At 41.1% G+C, this 20542-nt stretch overlaps 1 protein-coding gene across 4 annotated transcripts in view; it reads right to left on the bottom strand.

Annotated features, from left to right (window-relative positions):
• KLF12 (Kruppel like factor 12) overlaps positions 1-18199 on the bottom strand; it is a 209414-nt gene extending 191215 nt beyond the window's left edge. For 3 of the 4 annotated variants that reach the window (XM_033514327.1, XM_033514329.1, XM_033514322.1), the window contains exon 1: positions 18024-18198. The gene's annotated coding sequence lies outside the window, so the exon portion shown is untranslated. Of the gene's footprint in view, positions 1-18023 lie in introns of all 4 variants that reach the window. The other variant, XM_033514320.1, reaches the window with a different exon arrangement.
• Between the last annotated feature and the right edge of the window lie 2343 nt (positions 18200-20542).

Genomic DNA, 20542 nt, shown 5'->3' with positions numbered 1-20542 from the left:
TCCAGATCATTAGCTTCCTTTCTCTGGACAATACATCATTTCTGTTATACAGAGGACTTCCTTGCAGTACAGTACAATGGATCTCCTCCAGTCCTGTTAATTTGTTTTCTACAGGCAGCCAGTAATTTATACCTGACGGGACTATTTCTGTTGAGTTATCCTATGCTAAGTTTCTGCCCAGAACACGTTTTTACAGCTGAGACTTATCAGTCCCTGAAGACAGGGATTTCCAGCAGACATATTTAACTTGAGATGGTAAAAGAAATATGGGATTTCAGCTACTTAAGATTATCAAAAACTTTTATGGTAACAATATAAAAAGAAATGGACAGTTCAAGGTAAACCATTATCTACAATTGCTTCCATACATGTCCTATCTTTATGACCACAAGCTGCAACATTTTTAAGTCCTTTCACAGATAGTGCTTATCTCACCTTCATTTTAAAAGCTTTCTTCTTTCTTTTTTACAACTTTTTGCAATGAAGTATCCTTCAAACTACAGACCAAACTACTTCATTTTGACTTTGTACCAATGATTTTTCACCACCAGCTAGCTATTTTTAATGCCAACTACCTTCTAGCATCAGAACCACAAACAAAAGGATCCCCATAAACTATGATGATTAGAAGACAAGGCTAAAGGAACTTCCTCATTCTGTGTCATTTTTTGGCACCTACAAACAGACTTGAAGATCAGATCCAGTATACAGCAGTGTCGACACATCCCCCACTGCAGCTCCAAGCTCACAGGTACCCAGTCCTGCAGCTCTGGCATTCAAAGCCCATGATGGGGATTTTGTGCATGGAAAGAGAGAGACACTTCACAGCAGGATTAAAGCCCTCACCCACACTTTTAAGAGCTGACCAGAATTAGCAAACTGCTAAGGCACCAAAAAGAGGCTGATCTTAAACCCAAATCCTCTGCACAAGGTACCAGTTCCGTGGTTCCCACATCCAAAGAACAAACATTCGCTTGAGAAGAGCTGACAGTGCTTCATTCTTCTAGACTAAAACAAAGCAGCAACAACAGAGGGTCAGCACCACTCCACACCCATTAGAAGCTGCAGAGAGGACTAAACTGCTCCTCTTGAGTCAAAAGAGTGAAAATCCATGCTCAGCTTCTTCCAGTCAGGAACAAGAGACTCACTCTTCCAGAAGGCACCGAGAAGCACAGGACAGCACAACCAGTCATGTAGCAAAGGCAGACCCACCTTCCCAATGCTGTTTCAGGGATTTGGATACTCATTGGAGAAAGTTGCTAGATCACTCACTGAGGTCCAGCATCATGCATACCTTGGATGACCATCCCTGGTGGACACCAAGTTGCCTTGCCTTGCTGTATAATTAGACCAGACTCTTCTTTGAAGCTCCTAGAACAGTCACTGGGGCAGTAATTTCATCAGTACATAAGGTTACACTGATTTTTCAATAGGATTTAGGCACTTAAATTTTTACCCTGAAGGAAGAATATGAACAGACCAAGCAAGTGAGCCATGCAACAAAGAACGCAGCTGCACAAGAGCAGAGGAGTGCCCCCTCTAAGTCTTTCACTAACAGGAAAACAAAGAGGGAGATGGCAAGCAGGAGCAGTTACCTTTAGGGACAGGAAGAACAGCAGCAGTATAACCTCCTCTCTAAAAAGAAAAATGATGGACAAAGGAAGGGAAAAGAGCACTAGATGGATAAGCACGAGGACAAGAACAGAGTATTAAAAGTAAAAAATTATGGGCAAAAGGAAGAAAAGCAGGCTAAGAGATGGAAAGACAAAATACAGAAGAAATGGTGTACACTTCAGTTGTTCTTTCAGTATGGAAAATTTTAAAGTACATTAAGATGCTTCAGAATGATGCTCTGATGGAAAATAGTCCTTTCAGTTGCTGCTCTTTTATTAAGTGTAGTGGGATTTTATTTTCCTACTTCTGCTTATATAGAAATTGTTGGATCAGAAAATTGATTGAGTTAACCACTATCAGGAAGTAAAATGAAGTCACTGAGACAAGCTTTATCTATTGATTTTACAAGTTTTTAAACAGCATGAGCATATGCATATGCATACTCGTAAGAAGAGACTAGAATGAAAAGAGACACAAAAAGGTGAGTGAACCATAAAAAGGAACCATCAGACAAATATAAGACACTAGTATGAAGATGAACCAGATACAGCAAAAAGATAAAAAAATGCATTCAAAGAAATGAGAGAACAAAAAAAATCAGAAAAATGCAGAATATCAAGTTACATAGCAGTAATGTTTGTGCTCACACAATACGCATATCTAGCAATGTCCTGTATTTACAAGCATAATAAAATGGTGATAGGAATGGTAGGAATACTTTCATTATACCAGTATTTCTGGCTATTCTGGGTTTTAGCAAACCAGCAGCAAGACAGAAAGAGGAAATAACATCTTCTGTACTCATGCCCCAGCTCTGCAGGAGCATGGGAGCCCTCCCTCCACACAGGTTGCCGCTTAACTTGAAGAACAATTTCTCGAAAGTACTTTCAGTTGCTGGCTACTACAACAACCTCAGTGGAAGGAATAAAACCCCACAGCAAGAGAGATCTGTACTATACTAGAGAAGTTCCTGCTTTTTCCAACCCCTACCTACAGCAGCCAATTAAAGCTGAGGATGGCTTTTAAAGCCTTGAGCTAGTTTTATTCCCTCTACCATTAACCTCACCTAAAAGTGCAGCAGCACTCTGGGTCCAGCACACTTCTGTATTTTCTGCTCTCTAGTTAGTAAACATCTTGTTTTCTTCCAGCTTCTTTGTCTGCTTTCCCACCAGGTGCATACATATATAGTAATTATAAGAATTCCCTAAAAATGTTAGTCTGAGTATTCAAGAGGAGTAACAGCTGGACTCAATGATTTAAAGATCTTTTCCAACATAAATTGCTCTCTTTTTTCCCTGTTTGTCTCTCATATCTTCATTCAGTTCCAGCCAAAAAAAAAAAATTTAGAATGGTTACATCACCTTTCCTCAAAACATTTGGAAAAGATTCTTCCTTCAACAACTCTCCCTCATTAGATGCACCAGCTTCACTTCACATCAGAAGTTGCAGGGACAAAAAGCAGCACAGCGTCAAGAAACCGCCAAGGAAGGGAGAGAAACACAGGACTGAGCTATGATTTCCCACCAAACAGTGATGCAATGTGCCAGAGCGTTCAGGCACATCTGTCCCAGACAGTGGCTACCCTCTCTTCAGACCCAGTATTTCCCATTATGGAACAATAACACACTCAAATACCATAAACACTTGAGTATGTAGCAACTTATGATGGGATGAGGTAGGGGTATCAGGTTTCTGATGGAGCTCCTAGAATATGGGAATGTGGTATCACATGGTTTGCCATTTGTAAGCTTCTTATGGTTTAGTTTGAAAGTCCTTATGTATTAGCATTTATTTAGAGGCATTTTTAAGAGCATCTCAGCCATTCAGACACCCCACTGCAAGCCATGGTCACATTCAATTTGAAAATTCCTACCTTTTGCATGATTTTTTGCCATCATGGTCTTTGTCACTTTCCCCCTAATGTCAGGCACCTAATCAAAGTAATCAGATGGGGACCCAAGATGTTCTAGACTCTCACTACAGACAATTTTCACTGAAAAAGGCATCTCTGGAGGCTGTCACAGCCCACACAAAATCTAGAAGGGTTTTTTAGCTCTTCAGCTCTCCCTTCACAACAGCATTGTGCTGGCTACACATTTAGCTGAGCACAGTGCCTCCACCAGGTGTTAAAATGAAATAAGCCTAGGTCATCTTCCATTATTGGTATTTCATATCCAATCCACACATGCAACACATCTTCATGACTGAGTACATTGAAATACACACATATACATGCAATTACACATTCCTCAGCAAAACTGCTGTTGATATTCTTGCATTCAAGCAGTAAACTGTTTTAGCAAGTTAATTAACTGATACAAGCCAGAACAGACTTATTTCTTCTACCCACCTTTACAGAACCTTTAAGCCTTTAGTGGGTGAGGGTGTTGCTCCCAAAAGACATTTACACTGGCATAGCTGGAGTCATACACAACAGAGAAATAATCCAAATTAAGTTAAAAAACATATTCTAGAAAAAGTAGTTACCATAGATTAAAGACAGTGACAGATGTGTAGTTTTGCAGATCACTCATGAATTTGGCAGTACCTTCCTAATGATCACTTCTGCTTGCTTTCCTGCGTTGCCACTGGAGCCAAGACCTGGCAAGCAGCTGCTTCCAAGCAGGCAGAGCTTTAGTAAAGAAAGAGTCAGAAGAATCAGTACACACTTTTGCCTACTACCTCCCAGACAACGGGATTAACAAGGTGGCATGGCTCTCCCACAGTTACTGATCATACACATGCGTTTGGCAATGTGGAATCTAGCAATTAGGAATCAGACAAAAATACTGGTTTGCTTCTGTTTTTAACATCAAAAACTGGCATTCTGCCCTGCCATTACAGCAGGCTGCACCAGGATGAGACAAGAGAGTCCTCTGCATTCCACCTGGTTCTGTCCATTCATGCTGCATTTACCAGACCTCATGTAGATTGTACTGCAAAGTCAAATTCTGTATTTCTACTTAAAATATTGGTCATGTTTTTCTGGGGCACTCACACACCATCAGGTAGACAGATGGAATCACAGTCTGTTGAAAAGAAACAAACACAGATCAATAACTACAGTCTGATTTGTGTGCTTTAAATATTGTCAAAACATGCAGGAGGAAAAGGCTGGTGGACTTCACAGCACAGAAATCTCAATGCACTCCAATACTCTATGCAAGGAGTTAGCATCCACAAGAATTAAGTACAGTGGGAGAAGTGTTTGCAGGCAGACAAGTAAATAAATAAATAAGAATGGGGAGCATTTCACATTCTGTCAACCATTTATATTTTATGATCTCTATACAACATAGTCTACAGTTCTCCCAATAAAAGAGACATGCAACATGTGAATGAGAACAGGAATGCATAAACTCCAACATCAAACCCTAACTCCTCTGGCTTTAAATTGAAAATAACAGTCCTTTCCCTATTGATTTTTTCCCTCCTCTTTAATTTGTGAAAAATTGATTTTTCTCGGCTGTTTTTGCTGAAGTGTCCACACCTGCAGCTCACTGCTTGCTTTAATCTTTGTATTTGTTCATCCATACTTCCAAGTAAGCCATGTCAAATAAGCACCTGAGAGCCCCAGTCCCACACTCACCAGTGGTCTTAACAAGTCTCAGAAATCTTATCCCTCACACATTATGACTGAAAGATGAGAATGCTGCTCCTGCCTTCCAGGATGCTCAGAGGTCATTCCTGTAGCTGGAGACTCTCAGGACAAAGCCTGTGTCACTTATTTTTGTAGGATACCTCAGGGCAGCACAGACTCCAGAGAAAAATATAACAGAACCTCATGCTGCTCCCCCAAAAGCTCCTGAGAAGACAGCAGAGTAGTAACTCCAGGCTTACCATGTCTGAACATCATCAGGAAACCTGGCATAAAAAAGAGAAAAGCCTCGGAAGAAGAGAGAATTTTAGGAGATCAAGATGAAAAGACAGAAAGTACTCATACAATAAAGCCCTCACCACTGCTACTGCCTGTTTCTCTCACTCTCTGATGCATTTAACAAAGGAGCTCGCACCACACTTTGCCAACCTACTCAGTTTCTCTGAAGACAGCTGGACTAGCTGGAAAAATGCCAGACAATGCAAGTCCTTCAAATCCTGTGGCTATATGACTTCAAAATTGCAGCATACATTTAATTTTTCTTAAAAAAGGAAAAAAAGTTTGACTGAAATTTTTCAATAAGAACAATTTGGGGCTTAATCCAAATAATAATTAAGAAACAGTAATAATTGAGGCTAAATGTGTAGTGCTTATGAAACACTTGGATTTTAGCATGAATCCTTCCTACAGAAAAAAAGCTTTTAACTCTCAAACCAGGCCAGTCTGTGCAGCATTTGTGATGTATGCACGTGTCCACTCTGAACACGTATGGCTTATTTCACTTTTGACCTGATCTAAGACTTGCAGATGTGAGAGGCATTAATCCGCTTGGACAATCAACCTTTTTTCTACAAAAACCTGCATGTAGCATAAAAAACCCAGTAATTTGCATGTAACAGATAACTGAATTTTAAGGTATTTTTAAAGAAACTTAAGGTAATTAGCCATGCTGCAAGTCCATGTATTTGAAATTCTCAAACACATTCCTATTCCAATATTCTCTGAGAATTAACTTCTTGGGGGTTTGACTTAAGTCAAATTACTTTAAACCCTTCATGACTGTTATTACCTTTCCCTTGCCCTTTGGTCCAAAGCACAAATAAAACACAAATTATGGTGTAAGCCAATAATTATATAAATTCTACAGCTCATTTATCAGATGGGCAGGAAAGTCCAAATGATTATGACACATTAAGCAAGATACACAAATAATAAAACACATCTAGAGCTCCAATTATCTATTTACTATAAGGGAACACATCCTGCTTATAGGAGATATGTGAATAAGAAAGAACTAAATTAACTGACTCTCCAAGTGCCAAAAGGGACAGAGACCCCAAGTGAGGGGACGTGGGAGAATGGTCCTCTATAAGGTTAAATCCTAAATGGACAGCATGCATATGTCATGTTGCACTGTGACCCCCAGGGACATCCTCCAGTACACAGAAAGGCAAGGGGCAAATTGCTTTTGTATAGCTACTTCTTATTTGGTTGATCTTCTATGCAGCAGCAATTCCCAAGGAAAACAACCAAAGCACAAGTTCTGCCACAATACTGTTCATTAAAAAAATGAAGTGTCTCACCCTGTGCAGAGACAAATGATTCATCCGTGTGCCCCTGGGAATATCCAGGCCAAATAAGGATGCCAGATAAAGAGAACCTTCCACAAACCAAGTTCAGATTAAATCAAGTGAGACCTCATACCTTTCTGAGAAGGGGAAGAAGCATTCTTGAGTAAATCTGGGTCTGCTCTAAACTTCAGAAAATTTAGTGTGGAAGAAATCTTTGATCAAAACAAGTGAGAACAAGAGTTATATGACAAGATGATAAACTCTGCTGCAAAATGAGCAATTTTTCCCCAATCTTCAAGCAGTAGAAGCTTCACTACATGTAAGCTCTAAATACCAAGCCCTGCTAATTGGTTCAGTGACCCTAAGTTTCAAACACACTCAAGAGAGAGAAGAGCTGAACTTCCCCCTGCAGACGTGCCCATTTCTGGAGATAGCTTCCAACAGAGACCACCTCTGTTCCAGCACATTGGCCTGGACTATCAGCTTACCCTGGTTCCCAGGAGAACCATAGTGCACTTAAACCAGGCTGCTTCTGGGGAAAGCTAAACCAGAAACCCCTCTTCAGAGGCACAAAAAATGTACTCCAAATCCCAAAAAGGTAGTAAGGTCCTGCAATAACAACTGCTCCCCTCTCTTCCATCTGCTGCTGCACATCACCTTCTCATGTAGACATGGCCTCCAGTACATAGGTAGGAAAAACAAGTCTAAATCTGGTAATTTCAAGGTCCTGCAACCACCTTAAATCTCTTTTAAAAAGAAGTCATGTTGCATGACTTAAGATATATGTTTCTTTAATATTACTAGATCAGTATTTGTTGGGTATTTTATGGTTCCCTTTACTCTGCTTGGCTCCCAGTGCTTCTTTGAACTACCCTCCCTTATTTTCCAGTTCTTACTCATCACCTCCCAGTCCTGAAGTATTTATCATGTCATCCAATAACGGCTGAGAAAAAGAACCACAACTAACCTATGTAGAATTCTGAAAGCCAAAACAAAAAATATATCAAGAGCAAATGGTAAGCTGCTCTCAAAAGAATAATTTTGAATTTTAAAGATTAAAACCCCTTCTCTTTTAGATAATGCCATTTATTGCTAAGATATTTATCTTTAAATATAAGGCATTAAATATATATAATTTATATAAATTGTATATTTATATAACAAAGATATCAACTCTGCATGAGATCACCTTCATGCAATGATCTCCAAATTTAGTTAAATTACCAAAGTAATAATTTCCAGAGCATTAACACTTCAAATTACTGAAGCACACAGTGAAGTGCAGAAGAGTCGAGCAGTTCAGCAGCTTTCTATAGGAAGCCTGCCACAGAAGGAAGAATGAATTGCTAGCCTTCCAGCTTCTTGTCTGGAATCAAAAATACAGCTTCAGACTTCTTCCAGCTGAAAACTGAGCTGCTCTGAAATCAAAACAAATGCCACTGTCTTGACAAATACTAGGTAAAAACCAAATCCAGGAAATGCTTTGGCATTAAGAAGCCAAATCTTTGTCACAGAAATTTTAGATGATTATCATGTAAGGGGTTTCACAAGTGCAGAGATCAATGTATTAAGAGTAAACCTGCTCTTACAACATTCTGGTATTTTTTTTTTTTTTGGTGTATGAGTAATTCTAAATAAGTAAAAAAATGTTAGTTTCAAAAAGGGTTTCATGCATTGTTAGTACATTTAAAATGTTTGCCTCAGGCAGGAAAAAAGATCAAGCAGTTATAGAACAATCTCAAGTCCGCTGACTTGAGATAAAGAAAGCAAAATGTAAAAGGTATGAGTATATTTAAATATAATATGTTAAGTACTTATATACTTATATATTAAGTATATATATATATACAGTTATATATTAAGTATTACATTTAAGTATATTAAGTATATTTAAACAAATAGAATTAATTCAGGTCCTTTACTCTACAGTGTCTGAGCATCTTCTAAAATTATGCAAAGAAACATAATTAATACATGTCATCTTAGGCTCAGTCTATCAAACCTCTCCTGGGAAAAGACACATGTGCACTGCTGTGTTTCAGGGATCTGGAGTTTTTTCATCCTTCTTTTTGTCCCTCACATGCATCTGCACATTTGTTTATCCTTAGTCATGAGAACATGGATGATTTGGTAACGGCCTCAGGGAAGACGAATAGAGCAGCAATATCTAGATGAGTCTAAGCATCATTAAGGAAATAGATAGTTTGTAGCAAGGAACTGAGAAAAGTCAAAAAGGGGAAAACATAAGCTACAACTCACTTTATCCAAGATGTCTTGCTGTATAAAAATCAACACACACTATGTGCATCTTCAATTTTCTAAATGACTAGAAAAAAGGATTATATTGGGGAAGATTAAGGTTTTCAGTGTTTTCTAAGTGTCATAAGATACAGACCCCAAACATGCTCTTTTCATTTCAATTGCCTCTCACCATAAAAGCAGTTTCCTTTTTTCTTTCCTTAATAATTAAAGGCTATTACAGGTTGAGTATCCCACTCTGAGATCATAAATGGACAAAAAAGTACCTAAGCTTTTTGACGTAACCCCACCACATTCAAACAAGAAACAGCCCCAAAGAGGAAGACAAAACTGCAATATATTTGACAAGTACCAGGCAACATCTGGGAATGTCGCTTAGGCTTTATTTCATCTTTCAGGCACTGCAGGTAATTTTAAAGTAACACAACTGTAAACTGGTTACCACATCACAGACCCAAACACAAGCAGGTATTTACAGACAGCAACCAATATGAAGTTTAATGTCCCTCTCTTCAGAACAGAAAATACTCAAAAAGGAAAGTGGGTAATGCAAATGAATTACAAGGTGTTAAATTGGGCACTCGAATCCTGGAGAACCCTGGAGTCACACAAGCATTGCAACCCTAACTCTCTTGCAGTCACTTCAGCAAGAAGCTCCTACCATTCAGCATTCAAGTTCCCACATGTATGCTGTGTCTGGAAAGCAGAATTTGGTTTGGGAAAGACAAAGGTTACAGCTTTCTGCCCAACTCTGAAGGACAGAAGAGGCAAAAATGTAACCATGTCCACAACTGAATTTCTTCTCAATCATGACTTGCACCATAACCACCAAAACATCTTCAAAGATCTTCCCTTCTACCTCTCCTACCCCATAAAAAAGAAACTCACGTTTTACTTAAACATCTGTGCTGGGAAAGTCTCTTGAATCACTATGCTTACTTCCCAGGGCTTCCCTTACTGGCTTGTCTGTCATCACACCACCTGCTCTTTGATTTAGCAAACGTACTGTATCTTTCTCATTCACGTACAGGCTGTTAAGATATACATTTCTACCCTTAGACTTCAGCGAAATTAAGAGAAGTCACTATGAACTTCCAAAAATCAAATCTTGGTCTATCAACCCTTTTTTAAATTCCAGATCTCTGAGGCCCAACCCAAATAGTTCTTCAATGTCTTTTGAAGCTAAATACCTAAACGGAAAGCTCTGGACAGGTAGGTGGGAGCAGCCAAAATCTGAAGTTTATCATAGAACCTGACAAATTTCACTTAGGAGGGAAAAATCCCCTCCTGTGGAAGTCTGCTACTGAAGACCACTGGCTCATGCTCTCACAGGCAGCTATCACTTGCTCCAGTTGGGCCAGCAACACACAGGGACTGTGAAGCCCTTCTTTCCCACTGGAGGACAATGTCTAGAGATGTGACAGGGTGCAAGACCCCCACACCATGTGTTGTGCCTCCCCACCACCTTTCCCCATACCCATGTGCACTCTCCCATCTCTCAGACAGATCAGTCTTCTGGGCCTGCTGCTTTCTCATTTTCCCAGACCCAAACACCCTCAGGTCTTTGCATGCAGTTACACATCCCTTCACTTGCATCACAGCAACATGCAAGTAAACCCAGGCTTCTTTCACCAGATGAAGTGCTCCACCAAAACCCTTGTGCTGGGGACTGACACGAGCATGGAAGAGAAACAGTGTCCAATCTCCAATGCATCCCTGACTCCCTCACAGGGCTTTTCCAGGCTGCTGCAAACCCTATGTTCTCAACTTTGCCAGCTCTGGAGTCTACAGAAAAAAATCCAAATGCCAAGAACATTAAAAAATGAAATAAAACTGCATTGTCAGCCAGCATTTTCAGAGAAGACTGGTCTTCTCAGAGCTTATGTATCCAACTGGACAGGTCCTAAAGTGGTTAGATTTTATGCTTGCTATTCCTTTCAAAGCTAGTCTTTAAAGCTGGAAGCAAATAGTCAAAAAATCTAAGACTCTTGTGGCTTTCAGAAAGTTTGGGAGTCAATGCAAAACAGCACTCTGAACTTCAGTTCTTCCATGAAGACATTAGAAGACTAATTTGTTGTAACAGACTTAAGGCCATTATTGCCTCCTTACGTATTTACATTGCTCTACAATACTGAAGTTTTCCGACCCAGCAGTTATCACAGGGGAGAAAAAGGGAAAAAAATCAAACAATAAAACCAAAACCAAACAAGTAAAACTAGCAAAAACAAAACAATAAAAAAAAAAACAACCAAAAAAACCCAAAAACAAAACCAAAACCACCCAACAACCAAAAACCCCTCTACAAAGTTTTAGGCACTTCCTGAATTTGGTAAATTTACAAACACAAGAAAGCAGCCAGGAACTGCGGAAATCAAAGGCAAAACCCAAGCCAGCTGCAAAATTAATTTCTTATCACACAAATCACAATGATCCCTGCTCTTCAGAAGACATCCAGGCATGAGTGGTTTGCACTGTGCTCTACAGCAAACAGCAATCTGGGAAAATTCATCAAGTCCAAAGTCCAAAGCTCCCATGGAAAGCCTCTTGTTAATAACAGTCTCAATGTGGCAAATACTCTGGTTCAAGTAATTTTTCTCATCAGAGGATGAGAAAGAGCAGAGGTATCAGACAGGAAGAGGTTCTTACAACATGCTGCTCCCCAGAGATTTACTGATGGTAAGTCAAACAAAAAGCCATGCAAACAAGCTATATAAGGAAATTTCACATTCTCTACAAAGACATCAAAAGACAGGGGTCTGGTGTCATCACCTCTGCAACTCATCAAGACATTTTATGACAATACCACTACATTTAACCAAGCTACCAGGAATCTAGACCACCCATAACTGTAAGTTATTTGTGAATGCTGGGCAAGAGCAAGGTACCAGGTAAAAGGACTCTAATCTAGTTACTCAGTTACAAAATGAGGTGTAGACCAGCCAGATTCCATCTCTTTGTTCCTCCCTTCCCAGCTGGAGGGTTCCTCATACACCCAACCCACATGCCATACTAGTAATTCAAACCCAGCAGTGACCAAACCAAGCTCAAATTTTCTTTATCCTGACTCCTGAAGAAGCAGGTAACACCAGTGAAGTTCAAAACTAACTATATTTTGTCAAATTTCCCTCTGATGCAAAATGCAACAGTTAGGAACCAAACTACAAATGTGCAGCAACCTTCCCTGCATTCCCCCCCCCCCCAACCCACTCCTTCCCTTCTTCACTGATTTCACGCACTGTGCTTATGCAATTCATCACAAATAACCTTGTGGCAGGTTAGCAAAGGGTGGCAAGGGCAGGCTGCCCTTGTCCTGACTCCCTGGGAGGGGCAAGCAAAGCCAGGAGAGATGTCCCAGGCACAGCAGAAGCAGCACAAGGCACTGGTTTTGCCAACCAGTTACCCAGCCCTATAAGGATCCTATAAGGATAAGACAAGCCCAGCTCAAAGCTACAGAATACGAGGAATCTCACACAAGTCGATGCTTACACAGAAGAAACAGAAGTCAGGACTGAACCTGGTACCACAAAGGCTCAGCATCCTTTTAAGCATTCACAGTAACACACCAGAGAAAGATACCCAAGACTTGAAAGAGTAAAGAGATGAATAGCTGCAGAATGAAAAGCCAACAAAGAAAACAAAACTTCTTTTGAAAGTTGATTTATACCACCTCTTATGTGGAATAATATAGCAATTTAAAAGCAAAATCCATGCCTCCTTCATGGTAGAGAAACAGATTTGCAGTGGAAATTCTTGGGCAAAAATTCTCAATTCATCTTTGGCAATTTAAACGATTTTCACATAAATGACGTTGAGATGGCAAAACTGACTGACACTTTGTTTCACAACACATCAGCCAAAAATCCTGGCTCTTACGCTTTGTTTGTTATCACAGCCACAGACTATGAAGTTCACATCTGACGCTTTATGCATAAATATAATCTACCTACACTGCAAAACATATTGGGATAGAGTCAGCCTTAACTGAGGTGTGTAACTTCCAGGGATTTCCCTTCCCTTAAGACAGAAAAGCACATCCCTTTTACAAAATAAAAACTACTGCAGAACTTGGAGTTTATTTAACAGTTTTGATCTAAATTCCAAGTTAGGCTGCAAGTGAGATGCATCTTTGTGGCAGCCAAATTATTAAGACGTTATTTCTACAGTTGGGCTAATGCAGCCTATCATTTTCAGAATGCATTTTAAAATAAAAGCAAACCCATCTGATTTCTGCAACAGAACAAAACCACTGATAGGAGAGGTCTTTTAATCCAATAAAGTAAGCAGCAGAATGTAAGAAGCCCATCTTTTTCCACATCTACTGAAACAAACTAGAACTATGGTGGCTGTCCTCTCTGCCTGCTCCTCCCACACATCAGCATAATTGGTGTTTTGGAGTTACTTGATCTTCAATCCTTTTCTGTCTTACAACAACCATGACAGGTGCAGAACCACAAATTTTTATTGTTATTGGGAGACAAAACTCATGTCTCCTTCACACGGTGTCTCCTGCTGGTATCTACTTTTTTTTTCTTTAACCCGAGCTTTCAGCAGCCGTGCCTGCTATTCATAGCGAAAGCCACAGCGGAATCTTTCAAGGCCGCTGGCAGTTGTGGTTACTCCGCTTCTTATAAACACAGCGGCTTCCTGCCAAGGCTCCCTTGCTACATCAGGTTGAATCATGGCATCCCTCACCGCCGTGACCCCTGAACGCAGTCATGCCACAACTCTGTCTAGTTCCATTAACTACACCGCAGTGAGATAGCACTTCAGTGCCTACCTCCAAAACAGCCTGCCTCCTCCCTAAGCCAGCCAAGAGGCTGCCAGCACACTCCTTCAGGCTGCCTTCAGTTAATCACATTTTCATGTTTCAGAAATAACAGTTTTCACTAATTGCCTGCAATATGAACTTCATGGTACACCTTTAAATACACTGTGGTGGCAAATATGTAATCCTCAAGGCAGGCTCCTATTTGTCATTCACTCTTCTAACCCTGGACAATCAAGCACAGGAAATAAAGCTCTTAGATTAACTGGACAATAAAGAACAAAGGCAACTTCTCTTTAACTAGGTGAAAAAAAGGTGAATTAAAAGAACAAGCAGTGCATCTTATCGCTCTCTGGTGATCCTGTAGCGGATACATTTATTGCACAGCAGGACATTAAATGTGTTTTCTTATACACTGATAAATTATAAATTATGTGTGTCCTACTTCTGGTAGTACCACTTTCCTTATCATCTCTTCCAGGATTGAGTCAGCTAATAGCAGCCTTAGCATTTCTGACCTTTACTTCATAAAAATAATTACCATTCTGCTGTTTAAATTAAGGATTCTGCCTGCAGCCCCTAATGGTTACTGCTTCACCTACCCCCAGCAACCCAGTCAGTAACAGCACCTTGACCTTGAAACAAATGCATGAGAGGCCAAGACCAGCTTCTTTAAATGACAAATGTTGAGGTGTCCCTTCAGCACTTCCAGCTGAGAAGTTTCCACCCCTTTAGATCACTCCATCTACCAAAATGTTGATAGCAGGTGATGCTGTCAGTGAGCAAGGAAAAAAATCTGCTCCTCAAAGAGCAAAACAAGGAAAAATAAACTCCACCTTCCCTCCCTAGCTTGTTGTGTATCTGCACTTCCAGCTGCCTTAGTGCACTGTGTCAGTGGATGAAAACAGATGGGCTTGACAACTTCACTGGCTTCTTCAGAGAGGCCAGTTGGCAGAAGCAGCAGTCCTGTTCTGGGTAGAAAAGGAAAGGATTTTATTATTTCCTGCTCCCCGAGTCTGAATTTTCACTTTCATTTTGACTACGTGGGAAAAAAAAAAGAAAGTATTTCTCTTTTTAAACACATAATCTGAAAAATTCACACATCTACCTATTCCTGGCAAGTAAGAAAACTTCACCAGTGTAATCTGGGTCTCCAAAAATTAATCTTTTGTTCAAAAATTAAGACAACCTGAAAGTTCTGACTACAAAGATAACCTCTCAAACACAAGCAAGTTTATAGCAAAGCAATGCAGAAATGCTCCATGCTGTTGATCTAGTTCTTTGCACCACTTCAGAACAAAAGCATTCCTGTCCAGAAAACCTGCGGACAGCCACAAAACTGACAAGCAAGCTCAAATTTCACTCTTCTGCTATTCTGCCATAACTTCAAGGTACTCTGGCAGGACTGACTAGTAAGAGATGTAGAGGGGCACACCAAAACTGGAGTTATGAAAAATGTGCATGAGTGATAGGACCCAGAACACCTCAGATGTAACCAGGAGTGGGAGGAGATGGATGTTCAGCCTGCTAAACAGGACAAGATAATCCAGAAGATGATCTAAATTCAGAACACTTTCTTAAATGCCTATCAGCAAGTTCACCCTAAGGACATTTGTGGTAAGCTTTGCTCCACTAAGATTGTAAATGAGTGGGCTATATTTTAAAATCAATGTTTTACATTTCAGTGCACAAACGGATGCAGAATGCAAGTGCCTGTGATGCATCACAACTTCACAGTCCTGCCTCCAGACAGAGTCTGAAGAGCAATGCTGCCACAGCTGCATCTGCCCCAACCACCCAAGCTTGCAGAGCTGTGATTCAGGAGACTTCAGCATCTCCCTTGTGCACCTCAAGATGCAAAGGAGCAACCTCAAATTGTGTTTACAGGTGAGGCAGCATAGTCAACATGCTTTTTTTTTTGGCCACATCTTTTCAGGATCAGATTACCAAAGATGTGAGTCGCCCATGTAAGATATTAACCCGAGCCCAGGTGTGGTCACAGTGCTCTGGCAGCGGTCATGGGTGCCAATACTACAGGAGGTTCTGTAAGGCAAAAATGTCTGAACTGAGTATATGTGAGAAATCTATGCTATTTCACTATCATCCAGGTCATTTTCCAAATTATGTCTACAATTTAAATGCTTCAGAAACATTGCTAAAGCTGCTAGGTCTTGGAGCCTATTCTCATTCAAAGTCAAAATCACCAAGAAGCTTCTTGAAAGTTTAACTATTGATTTATGTCCAGAAATAAACTAAAATATGAGTGGTTTGAAGAGAAAAATTGGCTATGAAAAATCATGAAATAGGAAGGAACTGGTTTTAACAGCAGCTGTGACACCCATGCCAGAAAGTCATCATAATGGCATCAAGACAGGGTGTCCTGGTCACCTATCTCATGGCTGCACAGGCCTTCACTTCCTCCCTACTAGAAAAGGCCCTTTCCAAGTAGGTGCTCCTAAGGAGATATTTCTACTTTTAACAAAACAACCATTATTTACCCTAATGCTTTAGGGCTAGCTTGCACAACTGCTAGATGGCTTCTGTGAACACTCTCACAAACTGCGTCTTTGCTGTAAATACTTCTGAGAGTTTTGTACTTCAAAAGAAATTAATCCCAGCTGACAGCCCAACAGCATCAGTACAACTTCCAACAGCAATTACCTGGCAGGTTATTGCAGGTAAGAGCTCCTCAGTCAGGATGACCAGAGCTCAACAGAACTGCTCAGTTGTCTCCTGCCACACAGCACAGGACCACTGCAAGCCCAAGGTGAAGGAAAATTTTTACAACACCTAGAAAACATTACTAAAAGAACACTGGAAAGTTACTGGGAAATGTCCACTAAGGAGTCATTTCACAGCTGTCAGGCCCATAGGCCTCTGAAAGGGCTCACTGGCACAAATTATTCAATCCCAGCACAGCACTTCAACTGGGCCAGTGACTACTTGAGCTAGTGGCCAGGGAAAGTAAGCAACGCTTCTTCCCAGGACAAAGAGACTGTGCTGGAGATGCATCAACCTTCTAGCAAAGGAGAGAGGTCAACAGCAAGGTTCACAAGGTTCCCTTTCACAGCAGGGAAGAGAGGCACAAGCAGCTGCCAGGGCACAACCCAGCTGCACTGGGTGGGAGTGCAGGAAAGGAGAGGAAGTTCCTCAGAGAAGCAGCAATTCAGGCCAGAATGGCCAAGCCCACACACCAAACTTGCCCTGTGTTCTGAGGAACACAAAACATGTCCATCAGCCTTGAAGGAGATGGGGGGAGGTGTCAATGGATCCAGTGGGTCTCATTCTCAAGAGAAGGACACAGTCCTCTGTGTGAAGAAGTCAAGAAACATCAGCCTTGAGAGAGGCTGTTGGCTCCTTCTACAGCTGTGCACTCCAGTCATCCAAAAGCTCTGTGCCAGGGCAGCCCTGCTGCTGGACACTTCTGCTTACACAGCAACTGTGAGTACTGATCCAGCCACTTCACCATGGTAACTTGTCTTCTCCTTGCCACCTCAAACAGCCCAGCTGAATACTGGCAACACTGCAGAGTAGAATGGATGGGCAAAGGGATCCCTGAACCTTCCTGGGAAAACTTGGGTTACATTTTTCATCTGAGCTTCAGGGAACCAGTTTGCTGATGCTCCGCCCATAACATCAAACCCACTGGCAATCGGCATTATCTTACCTAGTACTTCATGGAAGCCTAAACACAAATTATCACTTAATCAGTACTCTAAAAATATTTGGGGGGAGGGTCCTACCACAGACAAAAATAAGCTATTTAGAAGAACAATGCTCTGGCAATCACTACACATTCACTGCCACTGGGAGAAGAAACCCTCCCTTTATGAGCTGCTCCTGGGAATAAAGGAAATTCATTAACTTGCCAAATAAACTTTTCAGAAGGAAGAGAGGAAGACAGTTTCATGCCTCTTCCTCAGCTAAAACAGAATATACTTACTGTTGAGTGAAGGGAGTGAGGGAATAAACCTGATTTGCAAAGAGGCAGATCAGAAGTAGGGAAGAAATTAGGAGGAAAAAAAGAAGAAAAAAGTAATTTGTTTTGATTTTTTTTTTAATAGCTCCACTAAATCATGGAACAGAAAGATAGGAATTCAGAGTAAAAGGAAAGAGCGACTAATGAGAAAATTTACACAAGCATGTTCACCTGAGTGCCAGACTGATCTGATAATCCCTTGCATGTTATGTAAATCAAGTTTTCAAGAAACTTTACCTTTTTACTCAGGCCTTGTTGTGGGGATACATCAAACACCAAAACTATTGCACCCTCTTCGAGTTTTGTTACTCAACATTTTCTGCATCAGCCTCCTCAACTTTCACCCTCTCAGTCCACAAGGTGACAGAACTACTGGGCACTCGGAAGAAAATAACCTAGAGAAAATATACAAAATACATAGAAATTTAATTTCTTGGGGGACAAAGAGAGGGATGAATACACAGGTTAAGAACCACTAGTGGAAGGATCTTTAGTACTTACATCTAAGGCTCATTCTTCAAGTCAAAATTAAGGAAACACTTAACATCTCTTACAATGTTTACTAACAGACAGCATGGTGAGGGACTCCCACCACCACCAGCACATCCTCCTGCAGTCTACAGAGAAGTAACTGGGGGATTCGGCTCCAAAACAGAATGCTTCCAAAAACTCAAGGACAATGAAGGCTGATGATGGTAGAAGCTATAAAGAGGAAGGTAAAGCAGAAACATGTACCCACTAGACTGAAGGATTTCCACTTCTCTACAGCACAGCAGAGGTACTTTTGAGAAGAAGAGTGAGGAACTCGGCTGATGGGCAACACTCAAGCTACCATGAATTGCTGCAGTACTGTTAACAAACGCCACTCAATTCATCTCTGGCTTATTTCCATCATGTTTTATCAACTCGTTCAAACGAGCATTAAAATCTCCTTAATACCTTGCTCCATTTGTTACTGCTGAGCAGACATAATTGCCAAGTAAGAATCTATCTGGCACAGCCTGCTCATGCCCCACACAGTGGAAGTCACGATCTGGAAAAGTCTAACCTTGAGCTTATCCGAGTTTCTAACTTCAACTGAAGTTACACACATCTGTAAGACAACTGAATGGCAAAGAAAAACAGGTGAAAATCAGAGGTACAGCAGAGCCCCATCTACTCCAGATTTTTTTTACTCCTAAAACTATACAAGATATATTAGGAATTTATTTACACCATTTTTAAGACATGTATTTGAAAAACTAAGTTACCATCAGTGAAAATGTGATTCCTGAAATACATGCTGGCCCTAGTATGCCCAATGATGCCTCCTCTCTCCAACCACTCCCTCCCACAAAGATACATGGAAGTACCAAATCCTGCTCTGGGCTCCTTGAGGAAATTCTCTGTAAAGCTTTCTCTAAAAACAGTCCACAATGGACTTTCTTTTTCGCTCCCAACATAGCAGGATTCACTGTCAGTGCCCCAGCCACTGCATGAATCAGAGGTGAAGGAGTGAGCTTTGAAACCTGGCTGCGCAGAGGCTGTTCCACAGGCTGTCAGAAGCTCTGGCACACAAAGCACCAACACCACAGAACCACAGGGACCAAACCATTACAGCACATCACAGAAAATGCCTCGGCTGAGGAACCAGTCCTGGGCAAGTCACTCTTGCCTGAAGATCTTGCTATACACACAATAATGCACCAAAAAAAACAAAACAAAACTAAACGGAACAGAACAAGCACCGCCCAAGTAAGTGCTCAACCTCTGATGGCATTTTCAGCCAGTTATGACATGAAGCAACCTCATTTTTTCATTTCTTGTTCAGCTATACATGTTATGGCATAAGAGTTAAGCACCATGTCAGTAGCTAGTGTCACTTGATAGCTGACTAAAGCTTTGTTAAGCATAAGGATTTGTATGCTGTTATCAACAACTGTCATAAACTTTGCAGACTTCTGTAAAAACCTCCCAGTTGCCATTCAACTGTTAGCACCGTCTTTCGCCCCACCTTTCTTTTTTTCATCGAAGTTGCTGACCACAGAGCATCACGTTTCACCCTTCTCACTGTCACAGCTCACATAGCAGTGCTGTGCTGGTAACCCTCTTTTCCACCCAAAATCCTCTTTCCCTGTGCACAGGGCTGCAAACCCAGCAGGACCAGTCCTGCCTGCAACCACCCTCCCCACACACAGGCCAGAGCACCAAAATGAAAGGCGTGCCAAGAGCACAGCAGCTGCCACGGGCAGAGGTGCTCTCCACTTTCAGAGGCAACAAAGCCCTTAACTCTAAGCCTCCTGTCTCCTCTCACCGGGCTCTGGCAGTCCTAAGTCCTTCTTTCACTTTTACTGATGGGTGAGGGCTAACAGGCTGCTGGAGTGGGGGAGCAGTTTTGAGCACCATCATGAAGCCCAACTTCAGACTAAGTGTGTATCCAGGAGAATCAAAGTCTCCAAAAGAAGACACTGTAAAGACACAGACCGGAAGATACTCAACACGCAGTAAGGGACAAAGTTGTCTCCTTGACAAATAAGAATTTTGAGCAAATATGACAGACGTGAATGCATGTATCCTTCATTCTGAACTGGCCTGAATGTCAACCAGTTAGGTAAAATAGGAGGAAAATGAATGGCAACAACAAAGACGAGACATGGTGGGATTGGGGGAGATGGGGGTGGCGGTGGGAATAACCAAACCAACCAACCAACCTCAACCATAAAGGGTTTCAAATGGTTTTAAAAGCTAAAGGAAAAGTAATTTTAATGCATCTCGGG

The sequence above is a fragment of the Parus major genome, chromosome 1, assembly GCF_001522545.3.
Source record: "Parus major isolate Abel chromosome 1, Parus_major1.1, whole genome shotgun sequence".
NCBI classification, from domain to species: Eukaryota; Metazoa; Chordata; class Aves; order Passeriformes; family Paridae; genus Parus; species Parus major.
This window is presented reverse-complemented; position numbering and strand designations above follow the sequence as displayed.